Consider the following 20,948-nt stretch of genomic DNA (forward strand, 5'->3'; position numbering starts at 1 on the left):
TGTAGGCAAAAATTTGCGCTGCTTGGCCTGGTTCCTTTGGAAGTTGTATAGATAGACCCGGTCTCCCACCTGATATTCCTTCCTGGAAGTTTTCAGGTCATAATGGGTCTTCATGCTATCAGCCGATCTTTCTAGATTCCGCTGAGCATAAGCAAAAGCATGTTGGAGGTGTTTCCTTAAATTCTCTACATACTCATGGGTAGTGGAGGCATTTATCAGTGTCTGCTCTTGGGTCCTATAGAGCAAATGCTGAGGAAGCACCATCTTGCGCCCAGTCATCAACTCAAATGGTGACATTTTGGTTGCAGATGAAGGGGTAGATCTGATGGCCATTAGGACCAGAGGTAATCGGATATCCCAACTTGGCCCAGAATCTGCCACAAACTTCTTTAATATGCTCACAATTGTCCGGTTATATCTCTCCACTGCCCCAGAAGAAGCTGGTCTGTAAGCAATGTGCAGCTTTCTCTTGACCCCCAGTATCTCCCACATCTTTGTCATTACTTCACTGGTGAAGTGGCTACCTCTGTCTGACTCAATCCTTTGAGGTAGACCAAAACGGGAAAAGATGTGGTTAATCATCAAGGCAGCTGCAGTTTCTGCCTTGCAATTTGGGGCTGGGAGACATTCCACCCACTTGGTAAACAAGCATGTCACGGTCAACATGTACTTATTCCCCCTAGCCGAGCGAATCACAGGGCCTACAAAGTCGATTTGTAAATCTGACCATGGCAGTGTCATCCCCCGCTTTTGTAAAGGCGCCCGGTGTGTGAGTGATGATGGCTGAAATTGTGCACACACAAGACAACCCTTCAGGTACTGGTCGAGGTCCTGCCCCATGTGTGGCCAGTATGCAACCTCTCTTAAGATTTCCAATGTTGTGTGAAACCCCCTATGACCGGCGGTGGCCGCATCATGGGCGTGACTTAACATCAGGCTTCGGAATGAGGTAGGAACCACCCACTGATCATGGCCAGCTTTGGATTTCCTTACCAACAAACCGTCTTGGATCCGGAACATTTTTGGACATTTCATCAACACTCTTAGGTCCTCTTTCCCAATGTAATCGGTATCCGTCAGGGGAAAGTTCTCAGGGTCCTCAAGGTGCTGGTAAAATTTACCAATTATTGGATCCCCCTTCTGAGCGGTGATCAAATCAGCATCAGGGGTCTCCTTACTCCATTGTGCCATTGAGAGGTCGTTGTGAGCATTTGTCTGGGACCTAGTGATGGCAGTGACCTGGATTTCCCCCAACAGGGACTCAATCTCAATTAGATCCCCTTGGATGGCCCCGGTTTTGGCCAGCTGATCAGCTAAGTCATTTCCAGTTTTGTCTGGTCCCTCTACTTTGGAATGACCCTTGATCTTCTTCCAATAGATGGTCATCTCATTCGAGTTGACCAGATCATCAATGTTTTGGATCAACTTCCCATGTTTCAAGGGTTTGTTGTTAGCACATAACATGCCTCTGGTTTTCCAATTCACCAGGTGCTCCACGAACCCGTTCCGTACATAATCCGAATCTGTGATTATGACCAGTTCGTGGAGTTGATGCTGGACAGCAGTGAGGATGGCCTGATGCACAGCCATCAATTCTGCCACCTGACTACTTCGGGGACCAATTTTGTATCCAGCGGAGGGTTCTGGGGACTCATTCACCCATGCATTCCCTACGCCGGCCACCAGTTCTTTCTCCCCGTTGTTGTCGACATGGTAAGAGCATCCATCCACATACACAGTGGGCATTCCCTCACACTTGTCTTCTTCAAAGACTTTGTGGGGGGAATTAAGGTATGCCTCCATGTTGTCCTTTATTTTTAGACTTTCGTCCTCGAGACAGTTTTCTCTGGCACAATCATGCAAGTCAGCCAGACCTTGCGCGAGGGGACTCTTCTTGTTTTGGCCATATCTGACCTCCACAGGAAAGCCTTGCATTGACAGAATCCAGGAAGTAATTCGGGAATTACTCACATTTCCGGCCCGGATTCTGTCACTTTGGAGATATTGCAGAGGCTGGTGTGGAGTCTCCACTATGATGTGTTCCCCCTGGATAAACGGGCGGTAATTCTTCAATGCCCACACCGTTGCCAGGAGTGCCTTCTCACAATCGTTGAATTTTTCCTCCACGGAGGATAAAGTTTTGCTCGCATAGGAGATTACTTTATTGACCTTGTCATGCTTTTGATATAATACTGCCGTCAAGCACGTATTAGAGAACCCCGTCTCCAGGAAGAACTCCTTGTTTCTGACAGGGTAAGCTAGGCAAGGCGCTTGTGAGAGGCTTCTTTTGAGTTGTTTTACTGCCTCGGCTTGTTCTGGACCCCATTCCCACTTGACCCCCCCCTTCAGGAGATGAATCAGGGGTCTGGTGATCTCTGCGTAGCCCTCAATGAACTTTCTGCTGTAATTAGTCAGTCCAAGGAGGCTCCTTAGTTCCCGCAGAGTTGTGGGGTCTTTCAGGTTCTGAAGTGCTTCCACTTTCTTTTCCTGGGGACAGAGACCATGAGGAGTAATCTCATGCCCCAAGAAATTAACACGGGTTCTACACCATTGTGCTTTCTGAAAGGAAAGTTTTGCTCCGGCGGCCCTCAACTGTGTCAGAACATAACGGATCTCCACTATGTGTTCCTCCACAGATGAACTTTTAATGAGGACATCATCTACATAAGCCAGGTTACCCCTTGCACCCAAGTCGGGCATGGCCTTGTGTAGAAAAATGTTGAATTCATTGCCGGAGTTGAGGTATCCGAAGGGAGTCCGGGTCCATGTGTACTGCTGGCCCCCAAAGGTAAAAGCCAGCTTGTATTGGTCCTCCCTACTGACAGGCACAGTCCAGTATCCATTGGTCAGGTCTATTGCAGTGAATATCTGTGACCCCTGGATCTGGGCTAGCCCTTGGTCAATGTAGGGCAGAGGCCATCGGGAAGTATGGACCCGTTTGTTGAGCTCCCTGAGGTCGGCGCAGAGTCTCCACTGGCCGTTTGGCTTCAATATTCCCAGCACCGGATTATTGAAGGTGCTGTGGACTGGACGGATTATTCCCCGGGACTCAAGGTTCTTAATTATTTCAGTAAGGGACTCCATTGATGCGAGAGGCAAGCGATATTGCTTCACAAACACAGGAGTCATGCCAGGGTCCGTGGGGATTGTTGTGGTGTGGATGTCGGTGCGACCACAGTCATATGAGTCTACCGCAAAGAGATCTTGGAAGTCCAAGAAAACTTGTTTCAACTTTTGCTTTTGTTCCAGAGTCACACAGGCATCAGCTAGGTTGACTCTCTCTTCCACCATCTGCCTGAAGCCTGGAAAGACTTCTGGTTTGGCTATCTCCGCGGCCTCCTCCAGCTGGGTGGAGAAGTCCCTGGTCAGAGTGCTGATTTGGACCGGAGGCTTCAGGTGGGAAAGGCAGCCCTCATGGACTTGAAAAATCACCTCATCCCTCCTGAAGTCACAAGTCACATCTTCCTTACCATAGGGGCAGGAAGTGTACACCAGGAAGTTCCCCCCATGCCGGGTGAAAATCCTGTCTGGTGTTGCGTTGTCATCACTGTCACTGTCAAAACAGTCCTTGGGGATGGGTCCTAACAGTTCATTTACAAGATCAATGGAGAAATGTCGGTCATCAACCGCCATTCCAATAATGGTGCCTGCGGCTAGAGTAATACTCTTTAAGTCGCTGTTATCCACCTCTATTAGAATGGGGTCATGTTCTATGTTGACTAATGGAGTCGGGTTTACCCCCAACCCTTGCTGTTGGAGAGAAGCATTTAGATGTATGTAAGCATCAGGGTTTTTCAACTCTTGTCCCCTTTTAACTTTCACTTCCAGGGAGAATTGTCGGGTCCTTTCTGGGATGGTGACTTCCTCTTTAACCTGAATTTCAACTGCATAAGGTAGCAATTGAGCTGACCTAAATGCTTTTTCTGGATCATCAAAGCCCATGGGATTATCCGCTAATCGGGACCAAGCTTTGAAGTTTATTAGGTCCAAACTAATGGCAAAGCGATTGAGAATGTCACTGCCTAAGTAAAAGGCGGCAGTGACGTCTCGCACGACCCAACAATTATGGACTATGCTCTTGTTGCCAATGGAGATTTTGAGCATACACCTGCTTGGCAGGAGATGTTTTGAATTGGGTGCTTCCAGGTCCATTTCCCATTTGTCTATCAGCTTGAAGGTGGGAATGGCTGGATCTTTTGGGAGTTGGCGGAACATGGCTTCGCTGATGAAGCTCTTACCGTTGTTCACACACACTCGAGCGAGAACAGAGTCCTTCCCATCATTTAACTGAACAGGAATGAACAACTGCTCTCCAATTTGCTGAATATCAGCCAGGCTCTGAGCTGATTTCACATCTTTCTGGACTATAGGAGTGGGAGTTTCAGATTGTGGATTAGTATAGAATTTCAGAGTGTTTCCTTCCAGCGTGGAATACCACTTTAGACTGGAAGGAAGGTTGATTTTCAGAAATAGAGAGGACCCCCCATCACCGGTCTGTTGTCCTACTGCTATTACTGTCACGTCTGGAATTTGGTTGTTCTGGAAGTGAAATTCTACTTGGTCAGATTTTTGTTCAACCATGTGGCATGTGCCGTTTAAACTAACATGGTTGACACTCTGTTTTAATTTTATTGGTCGGCTAGTCTGGGTCCAGAGGACCTTGTTTACGCAATCTATTAGGGGTGACAACCTTCTCAGGAGGTCATTCCCTAGTAAACAAGGGGTGCCCTCTGGAGTCACAACTATGACCGGGTGTTTCAACTTATGTCGCCCAATTTTAATGTCCAAGTCGGCCGTCCCCTCGACGGGAATTTCCTTCCCGTCAAAGTTCTGCAGTTGTCCAGGAAGAGAGGTGAGAGGAATTTGGTAATTCTCTCCCCTTCCTGCATTCAGTTCGTCAAAGGCCCTTCTGGACAGAAGGGTAGCTTGAGATCCAGTGTCCACCAGCGCTGAGATTGTACCCTGCCCCTGTACTTGTACCGGGGCATAATATCTTCCCTCCTTCTCCTCAAGGGGGCACAGATAATGTACATTTTTGGACAACTGGTGGGCTAATTTTCTGGTTTTGGACATCGCTAGCGAAGGGATTTGGGCAGAATCTTGTGGAGAGCCTTGGGAATCTGAAAGAAAAATTTTGCAACTGGAGATCAGAGCCATTGTGGGTTCCCCTGGCTCCGTTTCTGGGCCGCCCCCCCCTTTTTGGAGGCAGTCCCCAGGATGGGTTTGAACCAGGGGATTTTCTTGCTGTTGGTTCTGGGATGAGATGGTGGGCGGCGGTAGCTCAGTCTCCACATCTCCCCAGTCTGGATTTGCATCCCTAGGGACCCATTTTTCTTTGGGAGGAGTTCCCCCCTCTCTGAAGGAGAAGATCCTTTTCCCAGGATCCCCTGAGGATCCCTCTCCCTCAAATTGGAAGATCTGTACCTCCTCCTCAAACTGAGTCTGTTTGGGTCTTTTGTTTCTCCTACCCCCCCTCTGCTCCTTAGGAGGCAGACTTTCAGGGGCAAGAGATTTTGTTTCCGGTTCCTGGGTTTCCAGGGGCTGTTTACAAGTGAGGAAGGAATCTTCCTCCAAGGCTTTACACCCCCCTTCCCTTTGTGCCTCCTCCCTGGGAACCGGTGAGTTATCGGGGTGCTGCCCCCGTCATTGTTCTGGAGCACCAGGTCCAGAGTTGGGTGCGTTCTGCGCCGGCGTGCTGATCTGAGGGTTCTGCTGTGCCCTCAGTATATGACCCATATCCCGCGCCATGTTTTGAACCTGGCGCTCTAACTGGGAAACCCGCTCAGGCTGATACGGGGCCCTGTTTTCTCCCCTGGGCTGATCCCGGGAAGGGTAGCTGTCCCTCCTCTGGTAGTACCCCGGGTTGGGAAGATTTGGGTACCCCTCCACCCTTGGCCTCCCCTCTCCCGGATTCAGTGGTCTGGGCTCAGGGAATTGAGGAAAGAAGGATGGATGATTTTGGGGTTGGACGTCGGGTGGATATCTGGGAAAAAAGTTCTGCCCAGGGTTTGGTAAATTTCTGCCCTCCTGTGGGAAGTTTGGAGGGAAGTTCCCTGGGTTAGGTGCTTGGCTGGATCCCCCCCCTTGGGCTGGAGGAGTCCACACATAACCCAGGATGGGTCTGTTACCTTTGTAGCGAGGACTTACATAGTCAGGAGAGCGAGGGACCCCATTTGTGGGGCTGCCTCCCTGGCTCCCTGTCTGTGACTGGCCCGAGGACCTTCTGGGCCTAGCATTATTCGGTGCAGGTAGGTTTTTAGGCCCCCCCATCTCCAAATCCAAAACGGGGGTGACCTTTACCTCTGCCACCTTGGCAGCAGCAGGGGTGCTGTTGGCTTTGGGGTTTTTCTGGGCATTGCTTTTATTTTCTATGGGCTTCTGCACCTCATAGATGCGGGTAGCCTGTTCAATGACCCAGTCTAAAGATCTTTTCTCGTGAAAATCCCTCACGAGCTGGGTCATGATATATTTGGGCAAGGCATGGAAAAACGTGTTGATAAAGTCACGGCTATCCGTGCGCACCCTTCTTGTGGTCTGTGCAAAAGCCCGCTTTAACTCCTGCACAAATTCTTGTGGGGCCTGATCCTCCCCACATTGCAAATTGTAGGCTGCCTTGCGAGCCTCTTGAGGATTTCTGTGAACAGAAAAATGTTTCAGGATGGCCGCCTTATAGGTGGACCATCTTAAATGATTTTGGTCCTCCAGCCCCGCAAAGAAACTGGAGTATTCCGGGGAGAAGGTCCACTTTACGTATTGAATGCAGCTTTGGCTGTCCTTCAAATGGAAAGTCTCCATCATTTGTTCAAACAACTCTAAGTGCTCCCAAACAGAATACTTAGAGTTCTTATGGTAAGGCGTGATGACGCTCCTGATCGCCTTAATCTGCTTTAAGGGGTCCTTAAGCAAGGCTCTTTTTGCCTTATTGGCCTTTTTGGTTCGGGTAACCCTTGTCCATTCTTCGTCGGACTCAGAGGCACTGCTCCCAGAGGTTCCCGTCTGTTCTTCCAGGTTTTCCCGGATTCTGCGAGCCTGGGAATGGCTGGCAGAATGTGGGGACCTGGTCTCCTGTGTCCTGCGCAGTTCAGAGGAGTCTTCAAATTCCTCCTTGCTGCCAGGATTTGATGGGTACCCCCTCCACTGACCTAACTGGGCAGAGGTTTTCAGGATGCCCTTAATGGGCCTACTCTCCTGGGGTTCCCCACTGAACTGTATTGTACTTGGGTGCCCATACCCGGATGCCCACCCCTCCATTCCTGAGTGGTACTGGCCTATGAGCCCCATACTCTTAGCTGGATAGTAATCTGCCACCCCTGTGGCCCTGTGCTCATGTGCGCCAGGGGACATGGGGGTGGTAGAGTCCAGGGACTGGGGAAGATGAAGGCCCCTGGTGTTAGGGCTCCTGCGGTTATGGTCAGGAGTCTCTCTTTCCCAGCGGACCTCATCTCTATCCGCCCCTGCTCCCTGTTGCAATGCAAGAGCCTGCATTTGTGCTTTCAGTTCCTCTGTTAAGGCCTTACTCGACTCTATCAGTCTCTCCTGCATCGCTACCTGCTGTTGGAGCCTATCATTGTGCTGGCAGAGAGCTTCATTTTCCCTCTGTGCTTCCTGGTTGGTCCTGGAGAACTGGGCCAGTCTTTGCTGCAGGAGGGTTACCTCCTGAGCTGTGTCCCTATTGGCCTGCTCCTTTCTTGCTAGAGCATCCTCCACCCTTCTGGTGTGCTCTACCAAGTTCTGGTTTTCTTTTTGGAGGTCACCCAGCCCCTGGTGGGCCAGGTGATTTTCTTCCATTTCCCTTTTTAAATGGCAGACTTCCTGGCCTAAGGCGTCTCTTTCCTGACTAAGAGCCTGCATTTGTGCCGCCAGGTCGTCCCTTTGCCGTTGAAAGGCACCAGATTTCTGGCGCTCCTCATCAAACTCCGCCTGGGTATCCAGGTCTTTCAGAATTAGTTTGTTGCTCTCTGCCTTCACTCTATCTAGGTGGCCTTGCAGGGTGACTACCTGCTCAGCACATACCCTGTTGAAGTCTAGCTGTTGCTCCAGCTTTTTCTGGCTTTGCAGTAGGGAGTCCAAACCTTCTTGGTGTTCCTTCTGCAAGGCCAGAAATCTGGTATCCTGTTCTAACTTTTCCTTTTGCAGCACATCCATATCCTCCTTTATTTTAGTGATGTACAGTCTGCTGTCATTTTCTGACTCCTGGCTCCTCTGCAGCCTCTGCTCAGAAGAGACCAGGTCAGATTGGACCTTCTCTAACACCTTCTGTTGCCTATTTGCCAGATTTTGGCTTTCAGCACATCTATCCTGCATGTCTCCCATATATAGGTACAGGTATGCTGCTATCCTGGCAATCTTATTGTGTTCCTCTTTGGCTTTAGGAGCCATATATAGTTCACTCAGGGCCATATGTAATGGACCCTGATCTCTCCATAGGTCTGACCCTGTTTCCGTGACCTGTTGCATGATGGCCTGCAACCAGACTGTTTGGTCCTGGTGAGTCCACTCACCTCTCACAAATAACTTATGTAAGAAGTGCTCTCTGGCTATTTTCATGTCTACTAAGGCCGTCATTCTAGAGATTGGTCTCTGTCCTGACTTACAGAAGTTAGTAATTTATTTTTGCAGAACAGAACTTTTCTTGGAGTGTCCCTTTTGAGGAATGCTTCACAGCGTAATGCAGCGTGGTGATCCGACTGGATGTATGTATCCCGTCAGTTAGCACACTGTATTAATCTGCACAAATGGTAAATCTAACCCAACGTCTCGGCTCGAGCCCCCAATTTGTAAGAGGATTCAATTCAGCACTACAGCCAAGTTAGCGCCTAGTCTAAAATACTGAATGAAAACCCTTATTGATATATCTTTAGGTCCAGTTCATGCGTTCTGGATGACTACCCTTGTATAACACCCCTCTCTTGGAATCCCCCTGACCCCACTGAGCCAAGGAGTAGTTCTGTTTTGCAAGTTTAAAAGGTTTATTTGATAAATTAGACAATAGATATATATATCACACTTTATAATAAATTAATAATTGGGTCTCACACTTAATCTGATATGATAAAGATTAACAACGGAGAATCTGGCACTAGCACACTTCTTTATAATGACTAATGAGTTGACATGAAATGGATAAGGTAGCACACTGGTAAATAGGAACAAAGTATAATGTGGTAGAGGATGCTTTAGTAATTCAAATGGATGTAAGGTTGAATAAAAATGCAATACAGAAAATACTCAATATGATTTCAACAGACAATGTAATCACTTTTCTCTGGCAATCCCTTCCCCCCCTTTTTATGTAATGCAAGGAATGGAAGGAAGCACACAGTTCTCAGAAATGCAATCAACTGTAATTCAGTTCACCCCAGCAAGCTTAAACAACAGAAAACAGATAGGAGTTTTGAAATCACAGGCCCAAACTGCTTTGATATGTGCTGGCAATGAATGAGAAATATGCTAAATTTGCTTTTAATTCCCCTTTAGAGGTTCAGGATGAGTGGTATCTAGTTAATATTAGTCCAGGCTCACACTAGCAATGATGCCGGAATGATTATCAGGTCAAACGAATTTCTAGCAAATGGAAATCAGCATCAGCAGTTTTTTTACATGTGAAGAAATTGCAAATCGCGGCAAAATTCGCGGGTGCGTGTTCCGCGATTGCGGTAAAACTATAAGGAGTAGGAATGTGGTTCTAGGTTCCTAGGACAGCCACGATTCTAAGCTATCAGAGGAAAGTTACGGCAAGTCTCTAGCCCAAACGGTTGCGGAGATATGAGCAATTTAATAAAGGTCGTTTTTGGTTTTGTAAATTTTAAACGCACACTTTTTCAAAATGACAAGTGACAAATTTTTCAGCTAGAATGACAGGTGACAGCTAGGAGGCAGTTCTACTTAGATTAAATAGATTGAATTAGATGAATTTAAACTAAGAGATTGGTTCTACACAGTTCTGCTGGGTGCTCACACTATATTCTTGAATTAAATGGGCCCCGTCACGGATCTGGTCAGGGTTTTAGACTGGGCTCTGGTCTCTCTCTGGGCACAGGACTGCTTTCTCTCTGGGTCTGGTCTCTGCTCTGGATAGATTGATGAATTTGAAGTCTGGATCTCTGGATGTTGTATGGTCCGGCAAAGTGCGCTGCAGCAAATGGGATTGAAGGTCCCTACCTAAGTTTCAGTGGTCCATTTATATGTTCTCCAAGTGGGTGTGTGTGTCGCATCACTAGCCTTGCCCCTCTCCACTTTCCATTGGTCCAGCTTTCATCCCTTACTTGATTGGGGCAATGAAATGAAGTGTCATCATGATGAGGTCTGTTTATGATACAGAGAACCCACCCCTTTCAACTTTATACACAATCTATATCTGACCTAAAAACATATTTGCACAGGTACACATTTGATTAAAATCACATATACATGGTGTGGCTGAATTTAGCCATGTCTCTGTCCAAATGGGTTCATCCTCGGAGCTTGCATTCAAAAACGGCCACTTCTAGCACTTATTCATGTGCTGCACAACATTGGATCTTCATTAAATTTCATACAACTGTTCCTCACATATCTACCCATATACCAATGCATTTTCGTTTGTCTAGCTGAAACAGGGAGTCTGTAATATTAATAAACAATGGGGTTTTGCCCCAGAACATCACACAAATTCGAATTTGGCCTTGAATGAAAGGTACATTTTCTTAATTACAGCTCTCAAAGTTATACATTTCTGTCATTTGATTACAAAGAGTTATCAGTGTTTTTGTAAAATATATATATTCCTTTCAATTCAATCCTCAGAGTGTTGAGGTCCGCCTCCAAGACTTGGGTGGGTCAGTCCTCTGGGCAGGCAGGGCTTTGTTGACATTAAACATTTCAGAATTAACATATTCCTTTCAGAGGAAAGGGTCCTTTGTGTGGTCTCTGGGAAGCTCCCAGCCAGTCTGCCTTCTATCAATCAAGAGGTCATGTGAGATTCTAACTCCTGGTGTGATGCTTCTGGAGGTGAGAGGGTTTCCCAGGCTTCAGGCCTCTGGGAACAGCATGTGGCTAATTTTTTAATTAAAATGCAGCCTTTGAAGTCAGCTGAGTCAAATCCCTTTGTCAGCAAACTGCACTCAGTTCTCCAGTCAAAGTTTAGACCGCTAGTGCCGCCTAGAGGATTTTGTTGGCACTGCATGCAACTTTGGGATTTTCTTGGATTAATGCATTCAGACCTTTCTGTACACTGGTGGGTGGCAAGTTAGGTAACCATTTTGGTGTGCGCACAACTGCGCAGCTCTCCTGGATTTTGGGATGAAATGATGGGCGGCGACAGCGCATCCCCATCTTTACCCACTCCAATGATTTATTTTTGTTCTGGGGCAAAATGATGGGCAGCGACAGCTTAATCCCCACATTCACCCCGTCTAATGATTCCACATGGGTCAAAACCCTCCACACTCTGTTTTCACTAATGTTGCAAATATGTCCCAACGGCGGATTAATGCTGTTAACCCGCCACCGCCGAGACCTCTGAGCAATCCTACACAAAGGACCTCCTAGAAAATAACGTCTTGTTTGCTATGCGAGGGCGTTGCCCTAGTTTGCACACTTCACGCATGCTCGATATGTAATGGCTCTAATGTACTCTACTGTCCTGCCACCTTTGGTCCCTCGAAACCAATGACACTACACACAAGCATAGGCAATGCCAGCAGCTTGGTCTTTTGTGTGGGCATGGGAAAGGCACTTGCTGGGCAGTGTTTATTCCCTTGTGCAATTGTAACAGATCTCCATGCTGTATTCTGAAGACGTGACATGCTAAATCTTGCACGCAGCATTCTCTGGAGAGAAAAAATAAATGTCTAATTATGACAGTGACGTTTGTCGGAATAACACTAACAATACCATTACAGCTGAATGGCACTCTAGTGAAAGAGTGGTGATAATAGTGGACAGTTAAGCAACATAGTTCAATGGCCTATATTTGACCTTAACTTGATAAAGTGTCCAAACCTCCATGGCGATAAGACGGTAGCCACCATCACCTGGCACCTTACTTTGAACTCATGAAGTGAGAATATATATGTCTCCTTTGGAGCATGGGGAAACCCGGCTTTCTGTGGCTTCCTGTTTGTTGAGATTCAATGGCCCTTCCTACACTTTGTAAACAGACATTTAGAGCCATCATCCTTTATCTGTTGAATTCACTGGCAGTCTGGCATCTTGAGATCATTATTTGAGTATTTCTAAAAAATGAGACCCCTAGATTCTTTTATTTTATGCCTGACCCTCTATTCTGCGACCGCAGTGGCAGGCACTCAAATAAAGGTAGTGTGTCTTTAATTATTTTATTTATTTATTTATTTATTTGCTCACTTATTTATATAGTGCTCCTAAACCAAAGGCATGCTACAGGATCTTGTTACTGCCATCAATAGGACACCCCCTGAGTTTTGCATGCGAACTCCTGTGTGTCCCCTACCCAACCAGATAATTCCTCGAAAGGCCATTGAGTCCAGCCCCTCACCAACCCCATTGGCAGATCCTGGGTTGCTCATCAGCATGTTTTCTTTGCATTCTGGGGCTTGTCATGCACTAATCAGAACGACAGAACTACAATGACCAGAATGCACATATAAAACCAGGACTCGATTGCCTATTTGTGTCTGGGCTCGGAATAGTTCAGCGCTCTACGGTGATGCAGCGGTGACAGGCACTGTGCCCACCTTTTGTTTCCACTGCTTCTTTATGTCATGGTAAACAGATGGGGCAGCCTCTTCTTGCAGAGTCTGGTCAGGGTGAGATGCAGGCAGACTGTTGCTGGAGGAAGACACCCAGAACATTTGCAATTCCCAGTCATTTATACCAGGATATGCCAATACGTACGGCCCCTTTCAGCTGTTGCCCTGGCACTGAGGGATGGTCTTCAACATGTTGAAGGAATCACGCAATATTTGATTGACGCTTTCCCAGCAGTACAGGTCGGGTGAGGCTTGCCTTACAAGAGAAACATCGCTGCTTCTTCAGTCTGTTCATTCCATGCCACATTGTAGGCTTGCATGATCATCAGGCAGACATGTATGATCGCTTTGAGGAGAGGCAGAGTCCTGGCATGGCCGCCCAGCATCCATGGTAAACATCAGAGGTTCTCTGCTGTTGCTCTCATTCATTCGAAAGCATGACTAACAGCCAGTTTGAGACAGGCTGACATGTATGATCCCTGTGAGGAGGAGCAGGCATGCCATGCCATCCCAGCTTGTGTGGGGGTGGGGGTTGGGGGTATGGTGACCAGACGTCCCGGTTTTCCCGGGACAATCCCGGGAAATCGCCATCCGTCCCGGAGTCCCGGATGTTTTTTAATTTTATAAATCCTGTCCTGGGTTTGCAAGGGTGGGTGGCTACGGTTCCTGTATTTGCTGGGACCCGATTTTGAAATCCCGAAATCGGGCCTGGCGCGACTCTTCCTGCACGAATCGGGGCGTGAAATGGTGGCTGCTTTTCACGTCCCCATTTCCTCCTCCTTTTCCTCCCTGTCCGCTTGTCAGGCTGAGAGGTTCTGTGTCCGCGGAAGCTGCTGATCCCCCGACAATCCCCCTGAAATGTAATTCCCAGAACTAGATTTCAATTCAGCTCTGTTAACTACACCCCAAAGGGAAAGGGGGAAGTGGATAACAAAACAACACCAGGCAGACTGCGTCAAGGCTAATCAGAGCTGAACCTGCAGAGGATATGAGAAAAGCAGATACAATTCCTTTATTTACTTACTAACCTTATGAATGGGAAAATATTAAATCCTTAACTAAAAATTAAGAATCATACCTGGTTCTTTTCTTGAAATTTCTTAGAGAAGTTTGTAAGAAGCTGAAAATCTCTCTTACTTGAGACTCATGAAGTTTATAGCAACTTCTTACTTGAGGCCATTCTGGAAAGTTTAGTTCATTGTCTCTTTTCCAAAACGCACTGATATCCAGTTAGATTGTCTCATATAGATTCTTTCTTATTTTTCTTTCAAAACTGTTCAAACTATTTACACTTCTGTTGAGTTTTTTAATCCTTGAAGAATACACGTGTTACCCTCACATGCGGGTTATGTCCATACAGATGAGCTTCTCGTTGAAATCTTCCTGGATTGAAGAACACGCGCAAAAAGTTCACCTACGAACGTATACACGCAAAAAAATAGGACACGCGCTAGAAACCACATGTGCGACAATAATCTCACGCGGTTCTTAGATTATCGCGTCAGAAAACACCCGCGCTCTTTAGTTCACACGCGACAAAAAGTTTCTCGCGCCTAGGAGCACAAGCGCTATTGAAAACACACGCACATAATACACACGCGATTCCTAGATCCACGCGCTACGGAACACCCGCGCTGAAAAAACACACGCGCACTTGAATACGCACGCGATTCTTAGATCCTCACGCTACGGAACTCCCGTGCTGGGAAACACACGCGCACTTGAAGTCGCACGCGATTAACAGATTCTCGCGCTACGGAACTCCCGCGCTGGAAAACACACGCGCACTTGAAGTTGCACGCGACAGACAGATTCTCGCGCTACCGTGCTGGGAAACACACGCGCACTTGAAGTCGCACGCGACCAACAGATTCTCGCACTACAGCGCTGGGAAACACACGTGCACTTGAAGTCGCACGCGACCAACAGATTCTCGCGCTACCGCGCTGGGAAACACACGCGCACTTGAAGTCGCACGCGACCAACAGATTCTCGCGCTACCGCGCTGGAAAACACACGCGCACTTTTAAAGTTCAATAGTACTAGTACAAAAAATAACTTTTCTCAAATGTTTTCAACGAAAATGTCATTGGGGAAGAACAGAGTTACTGTACTAATAAAGTCACTTATCTCCTGAGCGGATTCATAAAGATCTTCTGAGTCTCCTGTCTTCAAAAACGAATTCCTGTCCACTGATGTCTTCTCCCGGAACCCCCAAGAAAGTAGCCGCTCAACTGCTAACACCTGAAGGATAAAATCCACCAGGCCCAAGTCTAAAGCAGGAGCAGCCACTAAACACGTCCTCTCAGATGGGGTTTTGATGATGAAAGGCACAGAGTGACAGTTTAGAATGTTCATTGTTGTTCTGCATTGTCTTCCAACCAATCAGAGCTGACACTGTGAGACTCCATTTTGCCTTGGGTCAGAACCAGGATTCTGAATCAGCAAGTTAAGGCCAAACCAACTATAATAGAAAACTTCCCACCCACACAAGGCTAATCTGAAAAGGATAATTAAAGTGAAATAAGGAGAAGGAAACTTGAATGAGGAAAAAGATAGCCTGAATAGGGGAAGGAACCTGACAGTACCCCCCTCCTAATGCCCAGTCTCTGGGCCTACCTTATGTGGATTTTTTGCATGAAACTTAGCAACTAATCGGGGGGCATGTACATCAACTGAATCTTCCCATGATCGTTCCTCTGGTCCATATCCCTCCCAATCAATTAAATACTGCAACCTTCCCTTCACTTTCCTGGAATCCAAAATTTGTTTAACCACAAATTCCTCAGATGAATCCTCCAAAATCACAGGGGAAGGTGGTGTTCTAAATCTAGTTCCTGAACAAACTGGTTTAAGAAGACTAACATGGAAAGTAGGATGTACCTTCAATTGCTTGGGTAATTTCAATCGTACTGCCACAGGATTGATGATTCTCTCTACCTCAAAAGGGCCTACAAATCGTGGACTGAACTTATTCTTTCCCTTAATTTTCAGGTATCGTGTAGAAAGCCAAACTAAGTCTCCCACCTTATATTCAGGACCAGCCTTCCTTCTCAAATCTGCACACCTTTTATATTTCAACTTGTTTTCTCCCAGTACCTTTTTTGCTCTATCCAAGTTATTTTTCATTAACAACAAACGATCTTCCACTCTAGTATTCCCTGAATCCTCCAACACCTCAAAACTCAGAAAGCGAGGATGAAACCCCCGACCCAAAAAGAAAGGGGACATAGAAGTAGCATCTTTACCACAATTGTTGTAAGAGAATTCGGCCAACCACACCAAATCCACCCATTCCTCTGTAGCTTGTAAATAACACCTTAAAAACTTCTCCAATTCTTGATTTACTCTCTCCACTTGTCCATTACTTTCCGGATGATACCCAGAAGTCAAACTAACTTCCACTCCAAGTTTCTTACAGAAAGCCCTCCAGAATTTTGAAATAAATTGAGATCCCCTGTCAGAGATAACTTGACTTGGGAGTCCATGTAGTCTAACTATACCTTGCAAAAAACTATGAGCCAGTTTTTCCACGGTAACCTCTCCCTCCATTGGTAAAAAATGTGCTTCTTTCGTAAGAAGATCGACCACAACAAGAATGGTAGTACAACCTTTATCTTGAGGGAGATCAACTATGAAATCCATAGAAATAGTGTGCCAAGGACGAGGAGGAACAGGCAACGGCTCCAATAAACCATGCGGCTTCCCAACTTGACTTTTTGCTTGTGCACAGACTACACAAGTTTTAACAAAGTTCAATGTGTCTTGGCGAATATTTTCCCACCAGAAATTTCTTCGAACCAATTCCAGAGTTTTTCGGAAACCAGGATGTCCAGATAAAATGGATTCATGACAATTTCTCAAAACCTTTTCTCTTAACTTTTCAGTAGGTACATAAAGCTTGTTATCAAAATAAGGTAGATTGTCTTTCAAACTTCTGGCTGGATCCAGTCTCACCCACTCCTCCATCTTCTGCAAAGACATATTCTGACGAACTTCATTCAAGAAATCCATTTCTTTAATGGCTCCGGCTAACAAAAAACGTTCTGGAGCAATTATAGGTTCTGGTTCTAGAATCTCTCTCTCCTCACTTCCAGGAAATTGGCGGGATAACGCATCAGCCTTTTTGTTCTGACTACCGGGCTTAAAAGTCACAATGAAATCATAATCGGCAAAGAATAAGGACCAACGAAGTTGTCGTGGAGACAAAGTTCTTGCAGATTTTAAAAACAATACATTTCGATGATCAGTAAGGACTGTTACTGTATGTCTTGCTCCTTTTAGAAAATGTCTCCATTCTTCAAAAGCAGACTTTATTGCTAATAGTTCACGATCAGCAATTGTGTAGTTCACTTCAGCAGCAGAAAACTTCCTAGAAAAAAAAGCAACTGGATGTATTTGACCAGTAGTTTCATTTCTTTGAGAAAGCACCACCCCCAACGCCAAATTTGAAGCGTCCGCCTCCACAAAAAAAGGTTTAGAGAGATCAGGATGAATTAGAATTGGACTAGAAGTAAATCTTTGTTTTAACTCTTGAAAAGCTTTTTCTGCTTCAAGGTCCCAGTCAAATTTCACTCCTTTTTTTAAAAGTCTCGTTATAGGAACAACCAGCCGAGAAAAACCTTCTATAAATCTCCTATAAAAATTGGCAAACCCTAAGAAACTTTGTATTTCCTTAACCTTAGTAGGAGAGGGCCATTCAAGAACTGCTTGCACCTTTTTAGGATTCATTTCTAAACCCTTAGGTGAAATTATAAAACCTAAAAACTCCACAGAATCTGTATGGAATTGACTTTTTTCCAATTTGGCAAACAAATGGTTTTCTCACAGCTTTTGTAAGACTAAGCGTACATGTTTCTGATGTTGATCCAGGTCAGAAGAGAAAATCAAAATATCATCAATATACACCACAACAAAAATATCCAGGTATTCTCTAAAAACTTCATCAATGAAAAATTGGAAAGCCGCTGGAGCATTACATAGACCGAATGGCATAACTTGATATTCAAACAGCCCAAACCTGGTCTTAAACGCTGTTTTCCATTCGTCCCCCTCCTGCACACGTACAAGATGATAAGCTCCTCTCAAATCTAATTTAGAGAAAATATTTGCTCCTTGTATTTGATTAAGCATTTCCGAGATGAGAGGACGAGGATACCGGTTCTTAATAGTGACTTTGTTGACTGCTCGATAATCTATGCAAGTCCGAAGTGTGCCATCCGGTTTTGGTACAAAAAATAAAGGAGAGGCCGCCGGTGACTTAGAATGACGAATAAACCCTTTGGCCAAATTTTCCGACAAATATTCTTTTAAATAATCATTCTCTTTCTCAGTAAGAGCATATACCCTACTACTAGGCAACATTGTTCCTGGCTCCAGTTCAATTTTACAATCAAAGGGCCTATGAGGTGGTAATTCTCCTGCCACTTTCTCATCAAATACGTCCCAAAAATCTTTGTAACACTGGGGAAGATGACCCACTACAGCTCCCACATCATGACATCCAATTCCAGTCTCAGCCAGAAAACTTGACACAGAATTACTTTGTTTTACATCTTCCCCTAAGAGACTTCCTGCAAAGCAATTCTCCTTACAAAACTCTGACTGCATGTCAATTGTCCTAGCACTCCAATCAATCAGGGGATTATGGAGAGTAAGCCAAGGCATACCCAAGATGATTTTCAACAAAGGAGCATCAATTAACTCAAATGAAATTATCTCTTTGTGACCTCCTGATAACTCCAAAGTTAAAGAACCAGTCCTATGAGTAATTGGCCCCGAAGATAGATACGTACCATCAACAGCCCTAGCCTGCTCTACAACCTCCTTCTGAATAATTGGAATTCCCAAAGATTTTGCCAACCCCCAATCCATAAAATTTCCAGTGGCACCAGAGTCAATTATTACGGGACCATTTCCCTTACATTCCAACTCAAAAAATAAGGATACATTTACGGTTATATGGGGAACCGCTGTCTGCACCGTATTGGCGATCTGTTGTACCTTGACTGCTGAGGAAGGAGTCTTCTTGGGAGTGTACGGACAGTTTCCTAAAAAGTGCCCACCTCTTCCACAATATAAACACAGATTGTTTTCTCTCCTCCTAGTCTTTTCTTCCACTGTTAAAGGACCTCTGATTCTAGAAGATGGATTGTTTCCTTTGGATCTACTCTCTACTTTAGGTTTATCTACTCTAACTAGAGACTTGACATCACTCCCACAATGATGCCTCTCTGCCTTCCTTTCACTCAAACGAAAGTCCAATTGAATAACCAAATCAATCAGACCTTCACAAGTAGAAGGGCGTTCAACTACTCCAGACAATGCATCTTTTAACTCATCTCTAAGGCCCCGATAAAACAACGAAGCCTGTTTAACCTCGGGCCACTTGCTTTCTAACACAAGGGATTTAAATTGTGTTATATAAGCAACCAAGTCTCTATTTCCTTGCTTTAGTTCTAAAAGTTCACCATCCACTTCCAGAGATAACTGTCTTCTATCAAACATCTTTCGGAATGTCTCTAAAAAACTAGTGTAGTTTCCTAAAACCGCACTCTTTTGACTCACCAACAACCCAGCCCAAGCAGATGCCTCCCCAGAAAGATAGGACAACATAAAAGTTATCTTAGAAGCATCCGATGGAAATAATTCTGGTCTGCTCATAAAATGTAATTCACATTGTGTCAAAAACACCCTAAACCTCTTATGATCCCCATGATAACGTTCTGGAGGCGCCAAAGGAACTGGCATAATTAAACTCCTTACCCCTTCTGTCACTGGAGGCGCCCGTTGTATTGGTGGTAAATGATCTTCATCTTCTCTTTCTAACTCTGGTGGAGAACCAGCGCCCCCTGAAACCTCATCCTCTCTCCTTACACCCCTCTGTTGAATTTGTGTAACTTTAACACTCAAGTCATCCACCTTTTGACTAAGTAATGCATTTTCATCCCGAGATATTTTCAACTCCTCCCGTAACTCCCTGATCAAAGATCCTAACATCTCCATGGATTCGTCGGGGTTCATGACAGCTCGGGCGGACTAAATTATTGGCCTTTCATTCTGTCAGGCTGAGAGGTCCTGTGTCCGCGGAAGCTGCTGAACCCCCGACAATCCCCCTGAAATGTAATTCCCAGAACTAGATTTCAATTCAGCTCTGTTAACTACACCCCAAAGGGAAAGGGGGAAGTGGATAACAAAACAACACCAGGCAGACTGCGTCAAGGCTAATCAGAGCTGAACCTGCAGAGGATACAAGAAAAGCATATACAATTCCTTTATTTACTTACTAACCTTATGAATGGGAAAATATGAAATCCTTAACTAAAAATTAAGAATCATACCTGGTTCTTCTCTTGAAATTTCTTAGAGAAGTTTGTAAGAAGCTGAAAATCTCTCTTACTTGAGACTCATGAAGTTTATAGCAACTTCTTACTTGAGGCCATTCTGGAAAGTTTAGTTCATTGTCTCTTTTCCAAAACGCACTGATATCCAGTTAGATTGTCTCATATAGATTCTTTCTTATTTTTCTTTCAAAGCTGTTCAAACTATTTACACTTCTGTTGAGTTTTTTAATCCTTGAAGAATACACGTGTTACCCTCACATGCGGGTTATGTCCATACAGATGAGCTTCTCGTTGAAATCTTCCTGGATTGAAGAACGCACGCAAAAAGTTCACCCACGAACGTATACACGCAAAAAAATAGGACACGCGCTAGAAACCACACGTGCGACAATAATCTCACGCGGTTCTTAGATTATCGCGTCAGAAAACACACGCGCTCTTTAGTTCACACGCGACAAAAAGTTTCTCGCGCCTAGGAGCACAAGCGCTATTGAAAACACGCGCACATAATACACACACGATTCCTAGATCCAAGCGCTACGGAACACCCGCGCTGAAAAAACACACGCGCACTTGAATACGCACGCGATTCTTAGATCCTCACGCTACGGAACTCCCGTGCTGGGAAACACACGCGCACTTGAAGTCGCACGCGATTAATAGATCCTCGCGCTACGGAACTCCCACGCTGGAAAACACACGCGCACTTGAAGTTGCACGCGACCAACAGATTCTCGCACTACAGCGCTGGGAAACACACGCGCACTTGAAGTCCCACGCGACCAACAGATTCTCGCACTACAGCGCTGGGAAACACACGCGCACTTGAAGTCGCACGCGACCAACAGATTCTCGCGCTACCGCGCTGGGAAACACACGCGCACTTGAAGTCGCA

The 20,948-nt window shown here is 45.7% G+C and overlaps 1 protein-coding gene across 8 annotated transcripts in view; it reads left to right on the forward strand.

Moving 5' to 3' along the window:
- COL16A1 (collagen type XVI alpha 1 chain) overlaps window positions 1-20,948 on the forward strand; it is a 706,769-nt gene that overhangs the window by 437,422 nt on the left and 248,399 nt on the right. The gene's annotated exons all lie outside the window — the stretch shown is intronic.

The sequence above is a fragment of the Ambystoma mexicanum genome, chromosome 11, assembly GCF_040938575.1.
Source record: "Ambystoma mexicanum isolate Mex_15411 chromosome 11, UKY_AmexF1_1, whole genome shotgun sequence".
NCBI lineage: Eukaryota > Metazoa > Chordata > Amphibia > Caudata > Ambystomatidae > Ambystoma > Ambystoma mexicanum.